Source organism: Callithrix jacchus, chromosome 4 (genome assembly GCF_049354715.1).
Source record: "Callithrix jacchus isolate 240 chromosome 4, calJac240_pri, whole genome shotgun sequence".
Classification (NCBI taxonomy): Eukaryota; Metazoa; Chordata; class Mammalia; order Primates; family Cebidae; genus Callithrix; species Callithrix jacchus.
Window position 1 is genome coordinate 38005222 of NC_133505.1, and position 21615 is coordinate 38026836.

General features: G+C 38.7%; 1 long non-coding RNA gene and 1 pseudogene across 2 annotated transcripts; both read left to right on the plus strand.

The window, feature by feature from the left end:
- Positions 1-893: 893 nt before the first annotated feature.
- Positions 894-2096, plus strand: LOC144582313 (uncharacterized). Its single transcript, XR_013534779.1, has 2 exons — positions 894-1006; positions 1799-2096. It is a non-coding gene; the product is annotated as an uncharacterized LOC144582313 (long non-coding RNA).
- Positions 2097-14829: 12733 nt separating this feature from the next.
- On the plus strand, positions 14830-16872 carry LOC144582314 (60 kDa heat shock protein, mitochondrial pseudogene; annotated as a pseudogene). The gene has a single exon (XR_013534780.1). The product of XR_013534780.1 is annotated as a 60 kDa heat shock protein, mitochondrial pseudogene (transcript).
- Positions 16873-21615: the final 4743 nt, after the last annotated feature.

Below are 21615 nucleotides of genomic sequence, written 5' to 3' on the forward strand. Positions count from 1 at the left end.
TACGTAATTTATTTAATTTTAAGTGGCAAATCACTTGCAAACCATAAATCTTTAAACTCTTGTTAGTAAGACATTACTTTCACATATTTTATAGTCCATCGCAATGGAGATTGAAGCCTCCTTCTCTGAACCATTTAACCGTCTGCTTGGCAAGTGACTGTTCATTTAGCTTCTCAGTAAGTAGGATATATTTGTTCAGGAAATATGGACTTTAAGGCAAAACAGCTTTTTTGATCTATAAAATTGAATGATTCCCAAACCCACCAAGCAGCTTCTTTTTATGAGTAAGCTCATGAAAACACTCAGGCTCGGCCGGGCGCGGTGGCTCAAGCCTGTAATCCCAGCACTTTGGGAGGCCGAGGCAGGTGGATCACGAGGTCAAGAGATCGAGACATCCTGGTCAACATGGTGAAACCCCGTCTCTACTAAAAATGCAAAAAATTAGCTGGGCATGGTGGCGCGTGCCTGTAATCCCAGCTACTCAGGAGGCTGAGGCAGGAGAATTGCCTGAACCCAGGAGGCGGAGGTTGCGGTGAGCCGAGATCGCGCCATTGCACTCCAGCCTGGGTAACAAGACCGAAACTCCGTCTCAAAAAAAAAAAAAAAAGGCTCAGGCTCATCCAACTTGAATTGTTAATTAAAGAAGATTATTTATCAACAATTTCAGTACGAAATGTTACGAAGGGGAATCTAATAGAGAATGCTAATAAAATACATCAAACTCCAAAACTTTCTAGGACTGTTAAAAATCAATCTACCAGCATCAGTTGACCTCATATGACTAAAGTATTTCAATCAAAATAAGTGTGAAGTTTATCTTGTCAATGTTAAATATAGCTGAAGTTGAAATATTAAGTTTGGTTAACATCATTTTGGTGTTTTAAAACTTTTTAAGAACTTGAAATGATGATTTGCAAACTGGATTCCAGTGATACTCAAAAAAATACCAGTAAGCAGCGAAAGCGTCAGTCCTGCCTTTGTTTTCGCTGAGACGTCCTGGAAACAGGTAAGTGACTGACCTACTGATTAATGCTTTCCAGCTTTAGAGCTTTCAGTCTCAGGCCTCATTTAAAGTCTACGTTTTGCAGCATGTCTTGAGGCAGATTTAAGAGAAAATAAGGAAGCACTTCCCAAACACGTACAAAATAACTAAACCTTTCACAATGATGAGCAAGAAATTCTCTGTCCTAACCATCTAAAATTCTTGACTTGAATGTGATTTTTCTGAAGTGGTGTGAAGTAGTGACATCTTGTGGCAGTGTGAGGTAATTTCCGGTGACTTCCATACTGAATTACGAAGTCACGCACTCGTTTGTTCATTCACACTCTAAATGCTTAGCAATTGCCACTTGAACCTCTCGCGTGTTTCTTTCTTTTCTTCTTTTTTTTTTTTTTTTTTTTTTGAGACTGAGTCTAACTCTGTCTCCCAGGCTGGAGTGCAGTGGCGCGATCCTGGCTAACTGCATCCTCTGCCTCCCTCCCGGTTTCCAGCGATTCTCCTGCCGCAGCCACCCGAGTAGCTGGGACCACAGGCACCTGCCACTGTGCCCGGCTAAATTTTGTATTTTTTAGTAGAGACGGTTTCACCATATTGGTCAGGCTGGCTTCGAACTCCTGACCTCGTGATCCGCCTGTCTCGGCCTCCTAAAGTGCTGGGATTACAGACGTGAGCCACTGTCTGGTGTTTCCTTTGAATGGTAAATGATAGTTTTTTGGAGTAAAGGTCAGATTTTAATGACCTATTCCTATAGGGTTAAATAATGAATTGTTTCCCTGCCCTGTCCTCTCTCTACTGCAGGAAAAAAGTATGCAGGAAGCACTTCAGAAGGCCAAGGCAGATCGTGAGGTCAAGAGACTAAGACCATCCTGGCCTACACGATGAAACCCGGTCTCCACTAAAAATATAAAAATTAGCTGGGTATGGTGGTACGCACCTGTAGTCCCAGCTACTTGGGAAGCTGAGACAGGAGGATCGCTTGAACCCAGGAGGTGGAAATTGCAGTGAGCTGAGATTGCGCCAATGCACTCCAGCCTGGCAACAGAGTAAAACTCCATCTCAAAAAACCAAACAAAAACAAAAAAAAAGAAAACAACCTATGTTTCAGGCGAGTCTGTTCTTTCCTTCCTCCTTTATTTTCTTTAATCTTTCTTGTGATTTGTTTTCTAAACACTGCAAGACTAGTTCCAGAACCTCGTGAAAAGAGATGACACTATTTCATCTCATGTTTTGTTTGTAATCGCAGTTTATAAAGCTCTTTCTCATACGTTTTTTCCTTTGTTTCTCAAAACAACAATCTAAAGTTAGTGGAACCAGATGTTATACGGTTTTAAAATTAGGAACCTGAGGCCTGAAGCTGAGTGAGTTTCCCCTGGACACACCTCCAGTGAGTGATGGCAACAGAATTGAATCCCTGAGCTTTCCCCTTGGACTTAGGTCAGGTGTCACCAAACTGCCCAAGTTCATTTCAAGAAATATACTGGCAGGGCACGATGCCTCACACCTGTAGTACCAGCACTTTGGGAGGCCAGGGCGGATGGATTGCTCTGGGCCAGGAGTTTGAGACTAGCCTGGCCAACATGGTGAAACTCTGTCTCTACAAAAATAAAAATAAAAATTAGCCAGGCATGGTGGCACATGCCTGTAATCTCAGCTACTCGGGAGCCTGAGGGAGGAGAATCACTTGAACTGGGGAGCTGGAGGTTGTAGCGAGCTGAGATTGCGCCACTGCATTTCAGCCCACAGCAAGACTCCATCTAAAAAAAAAATTATGCCGAAAATTCTTCTTGTGGTATTTCAATAACTTATAACTTGTATTTAAAATTTGTTTGTTTCGGTCATGTAAATAAAATTGGGAAGCAGAAGAAAAGAAAAAGAAAAAAATTTTTTTAAAGCTTTTTGAATCTTTCAATAAAGGATAATCCCTTTAGAGAGATAGAAAGGCCAACAGACAGTTTTGGGTTATTTCCCCATATGTAGATCCTGAGATGAGGATTTAATTTTAAGTCAAAGCAGTTCGTTTGGGAAGTGATCCCAGGAAGGATTTGGAGTGGGGAGGTAAGACAGGGAAGGGACGGATGCTAATGCTGAGAGTGTTGATCAGTAGATGACCATGGCCGCGGTGGGCTCTGGGGCTCAGCACACCAATACCTCTGTGAGAGGGTGCAGAGCCGCCTCAGAGTAGTTCCGCTGGAGAGAAGAGGAGGCTGGGGTACTCACGGACCAACTCTCATCTGTCATTGACGCAACTCCCTGCATCGTGGAATGTCCTGCGAGCAGGACAAGCACGCTCAGCAGTTGGAGAGAGCTGAGATTGCGTCATTGCACTCCAGCCTGGCAACAGAGTGAAACTCCATCTCAAAAAACCAAACAAAAACAAAAAAAAAAAGAAAACAACCTATGTTTCAGGCGAGTCTGTTCTTTCCTTCCTCCCTTCTTTTTTTTAATCTCTACCGCTGGAGGAGACTGCAGTAAGAAGGTGCTGCCTGCATAAGAAACATAAATGCTGAGAGGATGTGGGCAGTACACTCTAGCTGTGTCCCTGTACCGATACACCTGCTCTGCCTGTGTCTTATGTGATTTCCGACTGTGATTCACATGTCTAGCGTCATGAAACATGCTAACAGACACACAAAATATTTGTAAGGATCTGGTGCCTCTTCTTACCACAATAGGTTGATTGAAAATCTGTGCACACCTGAAAAAAGTAAGATGGTTTATTGTCAAGTGTCTAAATGAGTAAAGCAGACGTCAAATATTGTAGCAGCTCCCGGAAGGGAGTAATCAGCTGAGAAAGCCTTGTGGAGGAGGAACTCCTAGGGTTGATAGGATTTGGGTGGGCAGAATGAAGAGTAAATGTGGGACCGAACAGGTAGGTGTGCTGTGTCACCCTCACCTGTCCTGTAGACAATGGGAAGCTGAAAGTTTCCCCCTCCTTTGTCGAATAAATACATGCAGATAACTTAAAAGAAAAAAATAGTTTAGAGGCTTATGAGGGGATGTAATTAAAGGTAGATCTAATATTTTTAAAACAATTGATAAAAAGTGGGCTTATACATTCAAAATGGCAAAGGTATTACTGCTACTAAGCCAGATAGGTAGGGTGCTGTTAGATCCATGCTTAAAGTTTATGGTCTTAAATTTATATGTTCGGAAGGAACAAGGTATGGAAATAATGAGCTAAGCTTTCACCTCAGAGGTTAGAATAAGGTAAGAAAATTAAACTCCTCAAAAAGAAAGGAGATAATAAAGGTAAGAGGAAAAATTAATGAAATAGAAAACAGTCAATAAAGAGGATCAATAAAACTGAAAGCTGGTTCTTGAAAAGGAGCAATAACATTGATAAACTCCTGGATATAGATTTAAGAAAAATTGGTGGAAAACACAACTATATCAGGTGTCAAAAAGGAGACAATACCATCAATCCTGACACAAACAGGATCCTTTGCAAATGCAAATGTAAAAGATTGTAAGAATATCATAAACAGCTTTAAACAGTAAGTTTGATGAGTTAGATAAAATTGACATGCTCTTTAAAAGGTCACAACTGACCAGAACTGATGCAACAAAGAATGTGGAAATCAGAATAGTCTTATAAGTACTAAATAAATTGAATCTGTAATCACCAACTTTCCCACAAGGAAGACTTTACTCTCAGAAGTCTCACTGGTGAACTCTTCCAAATATTTAAGGAAGAATTAATGCTAAACTTTTGTAACTTTTTCAAATAGAAAAGAACAAAGATGGTCTCTAGTGTTTGAATAACCTTGATTTGAAATATGACACACATTATAAGGAAAACTGCAAGTGAATCCTACTCAACCCTGAACAAAATATTAATGAAGTGAATGGAGCAATATGTCAAAAGGATAATAAACCTTGCTCAGATTGGTTGATTTTGGAAATGCCAGTTTGGTCTAGTATTAAAAAAAACTAATGAGTATGATTAACATACTTACAGAATACAGAAGAAAAATTATAATGATCATTTTAATAGGTACATAAAAAGAAATTGGATGCATTCAATATCTACTCCTGATGTTAAAGTCCTTGGAAAATTAGCAGTAGAAAGGAGCTTCTTTTATTTAATGAACACACAAAAACCTATAGCAAGTGACTTGTGTGATAGTGAAAAATTGAAAACTTTTTTCCTTGAAATTAGGGAAAAGAAAACATGTATTAGAGTTACTAGTAAATGCAATAAGGCAAAAAAAAAAAAAAAAAAAAGGAAAGAAAAAAAGAAAAGGGTTAAAATAGAAGAAATTTTTTATTAAATAAAGTTGTTAAAGTTTTATACATAGAAATCCTATAGGAAATACTTACAGAAAAATTATTAGAATTGGTAAGTGAGCTTAGTCAAATCATAAAATACAAGGTCTGTATACAAAAGTACTTCTGTAATATACATAAAAGATAAAAAGCAATAAAAACCAGATAAATAAATACCTATCACACGACTCCATTTTATGTAAAGTTCAAAAACCAAGAACAACTCAGGTATATTATTAGAAGTCATGACAGTGACTTTTGAGGGAGAGGAAGGGGTATGACTGGGTGTGGGCAGAAGGGGTGCTTCTGGGGGCAGCTCACTCTTTCTTGATCTGGATAGTTGTTTCACAGATGTGCACTTGATGAACATTTAGCTGAACATTTATGGTTTGCTCATTTACCTGCATGTAAGAAAACATTTAACACAATCAAAAGCCAGGCAGGCCAGTTTAGTAAGCAATAGCATCTATAAATAACATTTAATTTTAACTTTAGAAACATTAAATTATTTGAAGGTAATTGGAAGAAAACCAACCAGTATTAATTTATAAGCACAGAATCTACAATCAAATTGTGGCAAAAAGTAATTGTTAACGGCAAAAACTGCAGTTACTTTTGCAGCAACCTGATATAAATAGTGGAACCTGAGCATGTGTCTTTAAGATTTTCTGGAATAGACTGGCGTGGTGGCTCATGCCTGTAATCCCAGCAATTTGGGAGGCTGAGGCGGGCAGATCACGAGGTCAAGAGATCGAGACCATCCTGGCCAACATGGTGAAACCCCATCTCTACTAAAAATACAAAAATTAGCTGGCTGGGCATGGTGGTGCGCACCTGCAGTCCCAGCTGCTGAGGCAGAAGAATCACTTGAACCTGGGAGGCAGAGGATTCAGTAAGCCAAGATAGCACCACTGCACTCCAGCCTGGCGACAGCGTGAAACTCTGTCTCAAACAGAGACAAAGAATTTGTGGAATACTGCAGGGGCGTCACTTCTTTCATCCTCTCTGGTCAAAGCTGTGTCGTTAGTTATGTGATTACATATGCAGGTGTCGCATACATGACACAAATGGATCAATATCTCTGCCTGGAGGAATCCAGGGTCTGAAAAAGGTGCCTGGTAAATTGACCTGGGATTGCAGTGACCTTTGCAGCCTCTTGCTTGGAATGCTCTTCCTGCACAGTGCTCTGCCCTTTTCTGCTCCTGCACCTTCCCCAGTCCTGATCCCCAGAGGCACTCAACTTCAACTCTTCACAATCTCTTTCTTCCGCTATTTCATCTCCATATTTCTGCTTAGCATTCTACTGACATGTTTTGATTTACCCATTTTAGACCTCATCTGTTGACTTCCTACTATGATACATTGAACCTTTTTAAACCTCTGTTCACTTCCCCTTCCTCTACTCTGCTAAGATCCAGTATTTACATCATGTTACTATGTAAATACTGTCCACCCTTAAGCCAAGTGTTGTATCTTGATAATACTTCTTTTCTTGAACAACCTATTTTTCCTGGATTAATAATTGTCTCTTTTTAGTTTGCCTAGTTTTCTTTGTACCTATTGGTCATCCTTCTCAACTATCTCACAGATCTCATGAGTGTCCCTCAATATTATTTCTCACATGGTCAATCCCTTATTATTATGGAGTAATGCCCCCTTTTCCCCCCATGGAGATATCTTTCTGAAGCCCTCTGTTTTTCTTCAATCTAGGCTCCTTGCTCTCTTGGCGGGCTGCTCATCTTCATCCACCTAGGACTTGCCTATGCCACCCTCCTATAGTGAATCCCGTTTCTTTTATTATTATTATTATTTTTTTTATTATTTTTTGAGACGGAGTTTCGCTCTTGTTACTCAGGCTCTAGTGCAATGACACGATCTCGGCTCACTGCAACCTCCACCTCCTGGGTTCAGGCAATTCTCCTGCCTCAGCCTCTTGAGTAACTGGGATTCTGTAATCTAGCTTAAAGCGCCACCGTGCCCAGCTAAGTTTTGTATTTTTTAGTAGAGACAGGTTTCACCATGTTGACCAGGATGGTCTCAATCTCTTGATCTCGTGTTCCATCTGCCTCAGCCTCCCAAAGTGCTGGGATTACAGGCTTGAGCCACTGTGCCAGGTCCTCCCCTGTTTCTCGGGGTCTTTTGCATAACTCTTTCTTGGTTTTCTCCATTTTTTTTAACTTCAATCTTTTTCCTGATGCTACTCCACTAGAGTAAGACAGAAAGATTATTCAGGAGAAAGATTGCATGAGACATGATGTCTAGTCTACTCAAAACTTTATTAAGAGGTTGGTAGGGGACAGAATTTATGGATGAAAGCCATTTTTCCTTAGAGGTTTAAAGAGAAATAAACCTTCATCAGTTGCTCCATTGTAGATTGTTTTTACTTTTGGCTCCAAACGTTTTTATTCACAGAAATGTGTCACGTTTTGATATTTCTTCATGTCTTGGTGTGGGTTGTTCTTTATTTACTATTCTGGACATTCGGCAGATCCTTGAAATATGCAAAGTCAAGTTTCCACAGGGCTGGGACATTTTATTTTCTTATTTCTTTGAGAGTTTTCTCCTTTTGTTGTGTCTTCTCCCTCTCTGGGACTCTTATTAGTTAGATGTTAATTTACAGTTCATTATTCTTATCGAATTAAGAAATTTCATGTGCTTGATTTCAAATGTTTTGTATTCTCTAATTGTTCCCTTTTAATGGTGACTTGTTCACTAATCTCAGAGGAAGAACAATGACAGGCCACCAACAGTGAGTCCTGCAACTTTGAAAAAGGGACATGGAACTTAACTTAGTGTGAGGGAACAGGGAACACTTCTCTGTAGATGTGACATCTGTGCTCAGCCAGGATTAACTAAGCAAAAGGAAACTGGGAAGCACACATTCCAGGAAAAAGGAACAGCTTATGTGAAAATCCTGAATAGGGAAGGTGTGCAGTGCGTTAGAAAGGAACTGAAAGTGGCCAGTGTGGTTAGAGTGGAGAGCAGGGGGAAAGGCGCTCAGAATGAGGCTGATAATGTAAGCAAGAACCAGACCATTCAGGGCCTTTGGCTACATTAAGGATTTCAGAGTTTATCTTAAAGACATGGGAAGTTATTACAAAGTCCAACACAGAGCAGATCATTTAATGCTAAATTTTACAGGTGAAACTTTGATGAGAAACAGGATATTTATATAGTGTCAAAGTACTTTGCCACAGAATACTTACTGATTGCCAAGAGAGAGAGAAAAAAATAGAGAAATCTAACAGACACCACTCCACCAAGTGATCAAAGTTACCATTACACCATTAATGGATGAATCAACATCATGTACCTCCTCATATAATGCACTGAGAAGAACATAACATCTCTCTGTGATACTTCTGCTGACAATACATGCCTGGATCATATTGTGGGAAAACATAAGACACATCCAATGGGTGGGACATTCTACAAAGTGCCCTGTTTCCTTTAAAAACACAAACATGCATACACAGTGAAGTATCCAAAGACAGACTGAGGAACTGTTCTAGGTTGAAGGAAACTGGAGAGACATGGCCATGTGTGGTCTGGGCTGGATTCTGAACCAGCACTTCCTTCTTTTGCTATAAAGGACATTAGGGAGACAATTGGAAAAATTTGAAAAATATCTATAGATTAGACCTTAGATCAGTGCCAGTTTCCTGATTTTCATAATTGTACTGAGACTATCTCAAAGAATATCCTTGTCTTTACACACTGTAATACTTAAAATAGAAGGGCATCTTGTGTGTAACTTACTCTCAAATGGCTTAGGAGAAAAAGTAGAGATAGGGAGAATGAATGCGAGTGAGAGTGACTATGAAGAAAGATGAACAGTGATAAAACATGACAAAACATTAATATTTGTTGATGCTCAGAATTCAGGAAAACGTAACATTTGAATAACCCAGGTGCAATAAATTCTTCACTCTGCTTTTGCAATTTTTCTGTAAGTCTGAAATTATTTCACAATTTTAAAAGAGATGGCTTCAATTGCAGCAAGAGAAGCCATTAAAAGCGGACAAAAGGGAATGCAGCACATGGAGCCCATGTAGCAGGCAGTGCAGGCATCCAAGAGAATGCTTAGAGTGACCTGGTGCTGAATGGTCGCCGTGGAGGTGGAGAGGAGTGGATGCAATCAAGAGGAACTGAGGACATGAGGTAGACATGAGTGGAGGAGGGTGTAGAGCCCATTGGTGACGCCATTCACTGAAACGGGAGAGTAGGAGGTGCAGCCTTACAGAGAATGCTGCTGAGTTCTATTTTGCACAACATATATGTGATACCTTTAAAATATCCAACCGGAGAGTTAGAGTAGGCGGCGAATTTGTAGCTCTGGAGATCAGGGATGAGTTCTGTGCTGAAGATAAAAGTGTGAGGCCATTTAGCACATAGATGGCACCTGAAGCCATGAGCGTGGGGGAGGTTAAGGAGCAAGTGGAATAGAGAAGAGGGCCAAGAAAGCCCGACAGCTAAAGTTTGGTTAGAAAGAAAAACAAACATGTCAGCATTGGAATGAAAATGGAGATGCACCCACAGGTATTCACGTGGTGAAAATAATTACAAAGGGATATTATATGCAAGTCTGTATTTGAAAATGTAAAGAAAACATACTTTTCTAGCAAAAGGCAAATTACCAGTGACCAAACTTGGGCAGACTATAACTGTAGAATAGTAATTCTACAGTTACGGTCTTCGGAACAACTTGTAGGGTCATTAAAGATGATTTACCATTGAAAACAGGAGACTTTAAAAACTTCTTGAGTTCTTTATAACTTTCAAAGAACAAAAAATTTCTGTTTCTAAGGTCTTAACCTTGGAAACACACTGAGCTTGGAAGCAAAAGAAGATAAAGAGAAATGATCAGAGACCGAGGAGAATAAAAAAAAGTGCAATGATATGACAATTCAGAGACAGGAAGGCTAAATCCTTCCTTGGTTACTGAGCGGGCATTAATCATCAACATTTTCCTTCTCACTACTTGATGGGAATAGTTAGCAGTATCTCTAGATCAAGTCAGAATGTGACAAGCAGATGTTTGACAGTTGTGACTAATTCTATACTATGGGATATTTGCCAGGTGTTGAAAAGTTGTAGTATGAAAATGTAGGTCTAGTTATGGTCTTATTTTCTAGGAATCTGCCACTGAAGGTTTGGGGACAGTAGTAGTAGCTTCAAGAAGTTGAAGTTGTATTTGGAGTTAGGTTGATCCCTCTCCCTCTCATCTGCAAAGCCCTACAAAGGGAACAGGCTAACATCGTCATATGCTGTGATCTAGTCTGCACTCTTGTGGGGAGCAGTAGCCATCTTGTAACTATGTTGCTTAAGCTTTTGTTTCTCTTACCTAAACCTCCATCTTGTGGGCTTCCCTTATTGTTTAAGTTTCACATCCCTCCTAGTTACAGGCTAGCCTGCAGCCTCGTCTCCATGGTTACTCTCTGACCTCAGCCCTCAGAACTTCCTGCCCTTACTTGTTTATAAGCAACCGCTTTGTAGCTAATAAACGAGACTTGATCAGATCCTTGACTTGGATCCAGCACTCCTGCTAAAACAAGTCATTGTATGAAAAAGATACTTAGATACTTGGACTTGCTTCTCTGCAGCAGCTCAATTTGCAGTTGCAAAAATCTGGAACCAGCCCAAATGCCCATCAATCAACAAATGAACAAAGAAATGTGGTGTGTGTGTGTGTGTGTGTGTGTGTGTGTGTGTGTGTGCCATGAAATACTACTCAGCCATAAAAATTAATGAGATGATGGCATCTCCATGTCTTCATTCTCCACGTCTCCTGTCTCTCTCTTTTAATCCCCACTCCCTCCCTAGTGTCTCTGTTGCTGCTCCCGTGGGTTGGGACACACTCTCACTGCATGGATCCTGGAAACAGATCATGGTAATGGCTAGTCAAGGTGCTAGCTATTCATTGACAGAAGGGTGGCCATGAGATATCACAGCCTGAATTTTTTTATTTCAATAGGCTTTTGGGGAATAGGTGATGCTGGGTTACATGAATGAGTTCTTTAGCGGTAATTTCTGAAATTTTGGTGCACCCATCACAGTGTACACTATACCCAATGTGTAGTCTTTCATGGGTCTTTTCACCCCCTTTCCCCCAAGTCCCCAAAGTTCAATGTATCATTCTTATGCCTTTGCATCCTCATAGCTTAACTCTCACATATGAGTGAAAACATATAATATTTGGTTTTCCATTCCTGAATTACTTCATTTAGAACAGTAGTCTCCAATTCCATCCAGGTTGCTGTGAATGCCATCATCTCATTAATTTTTATGGCTGAGTAGTATTTCATGGCACACACACACACACACACACACACACACCCCACATTTCTTTGTTCATTTGTTGATTGATGGGCATTTGGGCTGGTTCCAGATTTTTGCAACTGCAAATTGAGCTGCTGCAGAGAAGCAAGTCCAAGTATCTAAGTATCTTTTTCATACAATGACTTGTTTTAGCAGGAGTGCTGGATTAAATAGTAGATCTACTTTTAGTTCCTTAAGGAATCTCCACACTGTTTTTTATAGTGGTTGTACTAGTTTACATTTTCACTGGCAGTGTAGAAGTGTTCCTTTTACATAACATCTATTCTTTTCTAAGTTTTTTGATTATGGCCATTTTTGCAAGAACGAGGTGGTATTGCGTTGTGGTTTTGATTTGCACTTCTTTCAACATCATTAGTGATGTTGAGCATTTTTCCATATGCTTTTTGTCCATTTGTATATCTTCTTTTGAGAATTGTCTATCATGTCCTTAGCCCACTTTTTGATGGGATTTTTTTTTTCTTTTCTTCTCTTTTTTTAAACTGTACTTTAGGTTCTGGGGTACATGTGCAGATCATGCAGGCTGTTGCATAGGTACATACATGCCAATGTGGTTTTCTGCCTCCATCCCCCCATCACCCATACTACATCTGGCATTTCTACCCATCTTATACCTTCCGAACCTCTCCACCCCCCGCTGTCCCTCCCTTAGCACCACCCAACATACCCCAGTGTGTGATGCTTCCCTTCCTGTGTCCATGTGTTCTCATTGTTCAACACCCACCTGTGAGTCAGAACATGCAGTGTTTGATTTTCAGTTCTTGTGTCAGTTTGCTGAGAATGATGGTTTCCAGATTCGTCCATGTCCCTACAAAGGACACAAACTCATCATTTTTTATGGCTGCATAGTATTCCATGGTGTATATGTGCCACGTTTTCCTTGTCCAGTCTATCATCAATGGGCATTTGGGTTGGTTCCAGGTCTTTGCTCTTGTAAACAGTGCTGCTATGAACGTACATGTGCATGTCTCTTTATAATAGAATGATTTATAATCCTTTGGGTATATACTCAGTAATGGGATTGCTGGGTCAAATGGAATTTCTATCTCTAGGTCCTCAAGGAAGCACCACACTGTCTTCCACAGTGGTTGAACTAGTTTACACTCCCACCAACAGGGTAAAAGCATTCCTATTTCTCCACATCCTCTCCACCATCTGTTGTCTCCAGATTTTTTAATGATCACTATTCTAACCTGCCTGAGGTGCTATCTCAATGTGGTTTTGATTTGCATTTCTCTAATAAGCAGTGATGATGAGCATTTTTTCATGTTTGTTGGCCACATAAATCTCTTCTTTTGAAAAGTGTCTATTCATATCCTTTGCCCACTTTTGGATGGGTTTGTTTGTTTGTTTCTTGTGAATCTGTTTTAGTTCTTTGTATATTCTGGATATCAGCCCTTTGTCACATGGGTAGATGGCAAAAATTTTTCCCATTCTGTCAGTTGCTGGTTCACTCTAATGATTATTTCTTTTGCTGTGCAGAAGTTCTGGAGTTTAATTAGGTCCCATTTGTCTATTTTGGCTTTTGTTGCCAGTGCTTTTTGTGTTTTAGTCATGAAGTCCTTGCCTATGCCTATGTCCTGAATGGTTTTGTCTAGACTTTCTTCTAGGGTTTTTATGGTGTTAGGTCTTATGTTTAAGTCTTTAATCCATCTGGAGTTAATTGTAGTGTAAGGTGTCAGGAAGGGGTCCAGTTTCTGCTTTCTGTGTGTTTTTTTCTTGCTTAGTTGTTTGAGTTCTTTGTAGAGTCTGGATATTAGTCCTTTGTCAGATGTATAGATGTATAGATTATGAAGGTTTTCTTTCACTCTGTGGGTTGTGTGTTAACTCTGCTTTTTTCTTTTGCTGTGCAGAAGCTATTTAGTTTAATTAAGCTCCATCTATTTATCTTTGTTTTTGGGTTCTTGGTCATGAAGTCTTTGCCTAAGCCAATGTCTAGAGGGGTTTTTCCAATGTTATCTTCTAGAATTTTTATGGTTTCATGTCTTAGATTTAAGTCTTGGATCCATCTCGAGTTGATTTTTGTATAAGGTGAGAGATGAGGATCCAGTTTTGTCTTCTACATGTGGCTTGCCAATTATCCCAGCACCATTTGTTGAACAAGGTGTCCTTTCTCACTTTATGTTTTTGTTTGCTTTATTAAAGATTAGCTGGCTATAAGTATTTGACTTTATTTCTGGGTTGCCTATTCTGTTTCATTGGTCTATATGCTCATTTTTATACCTGCTGTTTTGGTGACTATGGCCTTATAGTATAATTTGAAATCGGGTAATGTGATGCCTCCAGATATGTTCTTTTTGCTTAGTCTTGCCTTGGCTATGCAGGCTCTTTTTTGGTTTCATATAAATTAAAATGTTTTTCTAGTGCTGTAAAGAATGATGGTGATATTTTGATACTTGATATTGCATTGAATTTGTAGTATGGTCATTTTTCACAGTATAGTTGTGTTCACAATATTGATTTTTATCTATCCATGAGCGTGGAATGTGTTTCCATTTGTTTGTGTCTTCTATGATTTCTTTCAGCAGTGTTTGGTAGTTTTACTTGTAGAGATGTTTTATGTCTTTGGTTAGGTGTATTCCTAAGTATTTTCTTCTTCTTTCTCTCTCTCTCTTTTTTTTTTTTTTTTTTTTTTTTTGGTAGCTATTGTGAAAGGGGTTGAATTCTTGATTTGATTCTCAGCTTGGTCGCTATTGGTGTGTAGCAGAGCTACTGATTTGTGTACATTAATTTTGTATTTGGAAACTTTGCTGAATTCACTCACTAGTTCTGGGAGCTTTTTGGATGAGTCTTTAGGGTTTTCTAGGTATATGATCATATCACCAGCAAACAGCAATCATTTGACTTCCTCTTTACTGATTTGGGTGTCATTTGTTTCTTCCTCTGCTCTGATTGCTCTGGCTAGGACTTACAGTACAATGTTGAATAGAAGTGGTGAAAGTGTGCATTCTTGTTTTGTTCCAGTTCTTATGGGGAATGCTTTCATCTTTTCCTCATTCAGTATAAGATTGGCTGTGGGTTTGGTTTAGATGGCATTTATTATCTTAAGATGTGTCCCTTCTATGCTGATTTTACTGAGAGTTTTAATCATAACGGGATGCTGGTCTTTCTGCATCTGCTGAGATGATCATGTGATTTGTTTTTAATTCTGTTTATGTGATATATCACATTTATTGACTTAGATATGTTAAATTATCCCTGGATCCCTTTTAGCCGATGCCGTAGCTGTTACAATGGGGCCAAAGGGAAGAATAGTGATTATTGAGCAAAGCTGGGGAAGTCCCAAAGTAACAAAAGATGGTTTGACTGTTGCAAAGTCAATTGACTCAAAGGATAAATATAAAAATATTGGAGCTAAACTTGTTCAAGATGTTGCCAATAACACAAATGAAGAGGCTGGGGATGGCACTACCACGGCTACTGTACTGGCACGCTCTATTGCCAAGGAAGGCTTCGAGAAGATTAGCAAAGGTGCTAATCCAGTGGAAATCAGGAGAGGTGTGATGTTAGCTGTTGATGCTGTAACTGCCGAACTTAAAAAGCAGTCTAAACCTGTGACCACCCCTGAAGAAATTGCACAGGTTGCTACAATTTCTGCAAATGGAGACAAAGAAATTGGGAATATCATCTCTGATGCAATGAAAAAGGTTGGAAGAAAGGGTGTCATCACAGTAAAGGATGGAAAAACACTTAATGATGAATTAGAAATTATTGAAGGCATGAAGTTTGATCGAGGCTATATTTCTCCATACTTTATTAATACATCAAAAGGTCAGAAATGTGAATTCCAGGATGCCTATGTTCTGTTGAGTGAAAAGAAAATTTCTAGTGTCCAGTCGATTGTACCTGCTCTTGAAATTGCCAATGCTCATCATAAGCCTTTGGTCATAATCGCTGAAGACGTTGATGGAGAAGCTCTAAGTACACTTGTCTTGAATAGGCTAAAGGTTGGTCTTCAGGTTGTGGCGGTCAAGGCTCCAGGGTTGCTGACAATAGAAAGAACCAACTTAAAGATATGGCTATTGCTACTGGTGGTGCAGTGTTTGGGGAAGAGGGATTGACCCTAAATCTTGAAGATGTTCAGCCTCATGACTTAGGGAAAGTTGGAGAGGTCATTGTGACCAAAGATGATGCCATGCTCTTAAAAGGAAAAGGCGACAAGGCTCAAATTGAAAAACGTATTCAAGAAATCATTGAGCAGCTAGATGTCACAACTAGTGAATATGAAAAGGAAAAACTGAATGAACGGCTGGCAAAACTTTCAGATGGAGTAGCTGTGCTGAAGGTTGGTAAGACAAGTGATGTTGAAGTGAATGAAAAGAAAGACAGAGTTACAGATGCCCTTAATGCTACAAGAGCTGCTGTTGAAGAAGGCATTGTTTTGGGAGGGGGTTGTGCCCTGCTTTGGTGTATTCCAGCCTTAGACTCATTGACTCCAGCTAATGAAGATCAACAAATTGGTATAGAAATTATTAAAAGAACACTCAAAATTCCAGCAATGACCATTGCTAAGAATGCAGGTGTTGAAGAATCTTTGATAGTTGAGAAAATTATGCAAAGTTTCTCAGAAGTTGGTTATGATGCTATGGCTGGAGATTTTGTGAATATGGTGGGAAAAGGGATTATTGACCCAACAAAGGTTGTGAGAACTGCTTTATTGGATGCTGCTGGTGTGGCCTCTCTGTTAACTACAGCAGAAGTTGTAGTCACAGAAATTCCTAAAGAAGAGAAAGACCCTGGAATGGGTGCAATGGGTGGAATGGGAGGTGGTATGGGAGGTGGCATGTTCTAACTCCTAGAATAGTGCTTTACCTTTATTAATGAACTGTGACAGGAACCCCAAGGCAGTGTTCCTCACCAATAACTTCAGAGAAGTCAGTTGGAGAAAATGAAGAAAAGGCTGGCTGATGTTTAAGACATCACTATAACCATCAGTTACTGGTTTCAGTTGACAAAATACATAATAGTTTATTGCTGTCATTGTCCATGCCTACAGATAATTTATTTTGTATTTTTGAATAAAAAGACATTTGTACATTCCTGATACTGCGTTCAAGAGCCATGTACCAATGTACTGCTTTCAACTTAAATCACTGAGGCATTTTTACTACTATTCTGTTAAAATCAGGATTTTAGTGCTTGCCACCGCTAGATGAGAAGTTAGGCAGCCTTTCTGTGGAGAGTGAGACTAATTGTGTACAAAGTAGAGAAATATCCAATTATGTGACAACCTTTGTGTAATAAAAATTTGTTTAAAGTTAAAAAAAAAAGAATCAGGGGTGGTGGTAGGGGCTTGGCATTGAAGTTAAAAGACGTATGCCATCACTGAGTGGGTTTTTAACAAGTGGTTTTCCACTTCCACTATCTCATATTGTCTCATAACCTCCACCTTCCACATGGTCTTTCATTATGGATCCTGCTGATTCTCATTCTTCAAATCCAGATGTAGCTATTAGCCTCTAACTCAGGAAATAGGCCTCTATCTCTCAATCCACTTGATTCTCAGTGCTCTTCTGGTGTCTGGTCTCCTCCACTGGATTCTAAATTGCCCTGTATATTGACTCCTCTGTCCCAGCCATTTTGTAGCTGCTCTTGAACATGACTCTACCCTGGCCCATCATTTGCTACCAAAAGCCCAGGGGTCCCCTTAGAATCTTCCCGGTGTGTGCCCTGACTTAGCTCTTCCTCTGAACTTGACAGTGAAGATAGTCATTTAGGCCATAGACTCAACTGACTGTCAATTCCTTCACATGTTTTGTTCTCAATCCAGTTGATTTCAGCCACCACCATTTATAGAGTCTCCCCTCCTGTTTCCTCTGTCACACTCCCCTGGACAACAGAGGAGCCTTTTCTGTCAAGAATGGCAAATATCAGCATTGTTTTCTGAACCAGTATAGTCCTGTCTTCATTCCTACCATGCAAAGCCAGGAAGGGAAAGTAATCTCTTAAAAGCCCATTATCCTGGTAGCAGTTTCTTTTCCTTTTTCTCCAAGTTGGAAGCTTGCTGCTTTCATCTCACTTGGATTGGAATGAAATTATTTACGTTAGCTATGCCACATCTGCAAAATTAGTTAATGGTAAATGTCATTTGTGTCACAAAACATTAATTTTGTGTTCTTCTGGAGTTATCTGGCTGGCTAACCCTTGTACAGGGTGCCACTGGCTTTGGCTCTGGGATGGGGGAGGGGAAGCCACGCCGATTCCACACTGGGGCCTTGGCAGGTTGCGTGGTGGTGTGCATAAGGAAACTGAACCAAATCTGCATGGCTCACTGCTTATCAGAAGCGCACACTGGCTGCCATGCTGTAGGGCAGCAAAGGAAGACAAAACAACAATAAAGGGAGGCCTTTGTCATGGATTAAAAGGGTTTAGAAACATCTGAGCCATGCAGTTTTTGAACGCTAACACTGCCAATGACTTCATGACAAAATGCTATAAAATGTGCTAACTGGGTTAGACAGAGTTGGTGGGGCTGCCAACGCTCATGCTTTTGTTAATGGCCTCTTATCTGTGTGAGTGTGTGGATGAAGAGTTGACAGATAAAGTTACCTTTTGAAGAATGAGAGGAATGAGGTTAATGACATTACAGTATTGCTGCTTGTGATTGCAGCTAAGGGTGTCCCTAAAGATTGTCATTCCTGGGCAAATTTTTCGTTTTCAAGTGGGTTAGTCTTATACATCTCAACTTCCTCCATTAGAAAATTCATCTTGGGCACTAATGGGAGGGTCCTATATTTATGCAGAAGCACAATAGGTGGTTACCTAAATGACTGCTTCAGGGATCAGCGAAGAACTTCTCCCATGCATTAAATTCATTATACCTAATGATTCATTCCTTTGTGTTAATTGATGCCCCATTCCCCAAATTCTTCCTTTAAAAATATGATGATGTGGTTTTCTTCTGCAATTTGGTTACTCAATTCTCTATGTGTCTTTGGATGGATTTATTTCAAAATAGTCTGAGATATCATACCTGTCTGCCAATGGTTGATATAATAATTAGACAGAAAAGAAGTAAAATATAAAAAAATTGAATGACACTATCAACCAACTTGATCTAATTAACATTTATAGAAAACTCCTTCCAACGACTGCAGAATAAACATTCCTTTCAAGTGCATATGAACATTTACCAAAATATACCATATTTGGGGCCATAAGGCAATTCTCAATAAATTTGAAAGAATTCAAGTCTTATAAAATACATATTCTGATGGCAATGAAGTTTAATTAAAAAGCATTAATAGATCTCTAGAAAAATCCATAAATATTTGGAAATTCAATAGTGTACTTCTAGGAAATATAATGAGTCAGAGAAGAAATTTAAAAGGAAAGTAGAAAGTACTTTTCACTGAACAAAACTAATATATAACACATCAAAATTGCAGGATGCTACAAAAGCAGTACTTAAGAGAAAATTTACAGCACTACTTGCCCATGTTAGAAAGAAATAAAAATCTCCAATGACTCAGCTTCATCTTTTAAAAAAAACTAGAAAAGAAGAGCACATTAATCTCAAAGCAAACAGAAGAAAGGAAATAATAAAGATCAAAGCAGAAATTAAAAAGTAGAAAACAGGCCGAACCTGGTGGCTCATGCCTGTAATCCCAGCACTTTGGGAGGCCTAGGCGGATGGATCAATTGAGGTTGGGAGTCCAAGACCAGCCTCGCCAACATGGAGAAACCCATCTCTACTAAAAATACAAAATTAGCTGGGTGTGGTGGCACACGCCTGTAGTTCCAACTACTCAAGAGGCTGATGCAGAAGAATTGCTTGAACCTGGGAAGTCGAGGTTGCTGTGAGCTGATATTGCACTACTGCACTCCAGCCTGGGTAACAGAATGAGACTCTGTCTCCAAAAAAAGTAGAAAATAGAAAACAATATAGAAAAACTAATGAACCCCAAAGCTGATTCTTTGAATGGATTAAATGAAACTGAGAAAGTTCTAGCCAGATTGATCAGAAAATAAATGAAATGAGAGGAAAAAAATAAGAAATAGTGTGAATGAGAGAAGTATGCAAATACAGAATCTATATATATTATAAAAATAAACTACTTTGTGACAGTAAACTTGACAACTTCCTTAAAAAACACAAACTACCAAAACTTATTCAAGAAATAAAAGTAGGTAACTTGGCTAGCCAAATATCCATTTAATTAAATGTTTAGTTAAAAAGCCATCTCCCTAAAGGATTCATTGTCCAGATGACTTTACTGGTGAATTTACCAGACATTTAAGGTATAACATCAATTCTATACAAGTGCTTCCAGAAAATTGAAGAGAGGGGACTACTTTCCAATGCATTCTACAAGACCAGCTTTACTCTAATATCAAAATCAGACATAGAAGACAAGAAAATTGCAGACCAATGTCTCTGATAAACATAAATGCAAAAATCCTAAATAAAGTTTTAGCAAGTAACCAAGTGGGGTTTAATCTCAGGAATACAAGATAAGTTTAACATTCAAAAATTGTCATTTACCGTATTGAGAAACTAAAATAGTGTCGCCTTAATAGACACCAAAAAACATTTGACCAAATGTAATGTCCATTCCTGATAAAAAATGCTCCACGAACTAGGAATAAAAGATAACTTTTTCATCCTGATAAAGGACATCTATAAAAAAAAGTACAGATAACATTGTATTTAATGGTGAAAGACTGAATGTTTTCAATATCAGGATAAGGGTAACAATGTCTGTTTCACCACCTCTGTTCAACATTATTCAACTTTTTCTTATTATGTCCAAGGCAATAGAAAAGAAATATAACCATCCATATTGAGAAGGAAAAGTAAAACTATTTTTATTCACATATGGTAATACTGCTTAAGTAGAAAATACAATGGAACCTACAAAGTGTGACTAGAATTAATACATGGGTTTAACAAGATTGTGAGATACAGATCAACATAAAAAAGTTAATTGCATGTGATAGCAATGGGCCATCTGAAAATGAAATTTAAAATGAATGACATCATTTTAAATAACATCCAAAAATGAAATATTTAGGGATAAATATGGCAAAACATGGAAGATATCTGTACAGTGAAAACTATAAAACAGTGTTTAGAGAAATTAAAGAAGACCTAACTATATAGAGTCCAAAGAGTTAATGGTGTTAAGATATATAGAGTCAAGAGTATTGATATCAGTTCTCCACAAATTGAACTATTGATACACTGAAATCCCAACCAAAATTACAATCCATTTTTTTGGAGAAATTGGCAACTGATTGTAAGATTAATATATAAATATAAAGAAGTGAGAAGAGCCAAAACAACTTTAATAAAAAAGAACAAATTTAGAAGACTAGTACAATTCAGTTTTGAGATTATTATAAAGCTATAGTAATCAAGACAGTGTGATGTTGGCATAATTATAGGCACATAGATCAATGAAACCAAAATAGACATATATACATATGGCCATATGGCCAATTGATTTTCCACAAAAGCACAAAGGCAATTCAGTGGAAAAAGGATAGTCTTTCACACATGGTGTTAGAAAAATTGGTACTAGAACACATGCAAAGCAAAACAAAATAAACAAAAAAACTTCATACTTTCACCATATACACAGATTAAACTGAAATAGGTTACAGACCTAAATGTAAAACATAAAACTATAAAAGTTTTATAATATAAAATAGGAGAGAACTTTGTGACCTGGAATTGGGCAAATGTTTCTTAGATATGACACCAACATACAATCAATCAAAGAACAAATGGACAAATTGAACTTCATCACAATGAAAAATGTCTGGTCTTTGAGAGAGACTGGTAAGAGAATAAAAAGACAATCTACATACAGCAAGAAAATATTTGCAAAGCAACTATCTAGTCAAGGATGTGTATCCAGAATAAACTCAATAATAAGAAAACAGCCTATCTGAAAAAATGAGCAATAGACTTGAACAGACACTTTACCAAAGAAGGTATGTGGATGGCAAATAAGCACATGAAGAGATGCTCAACAGCATTAGTCACTGGGAAGGCACAAACTAAAGCC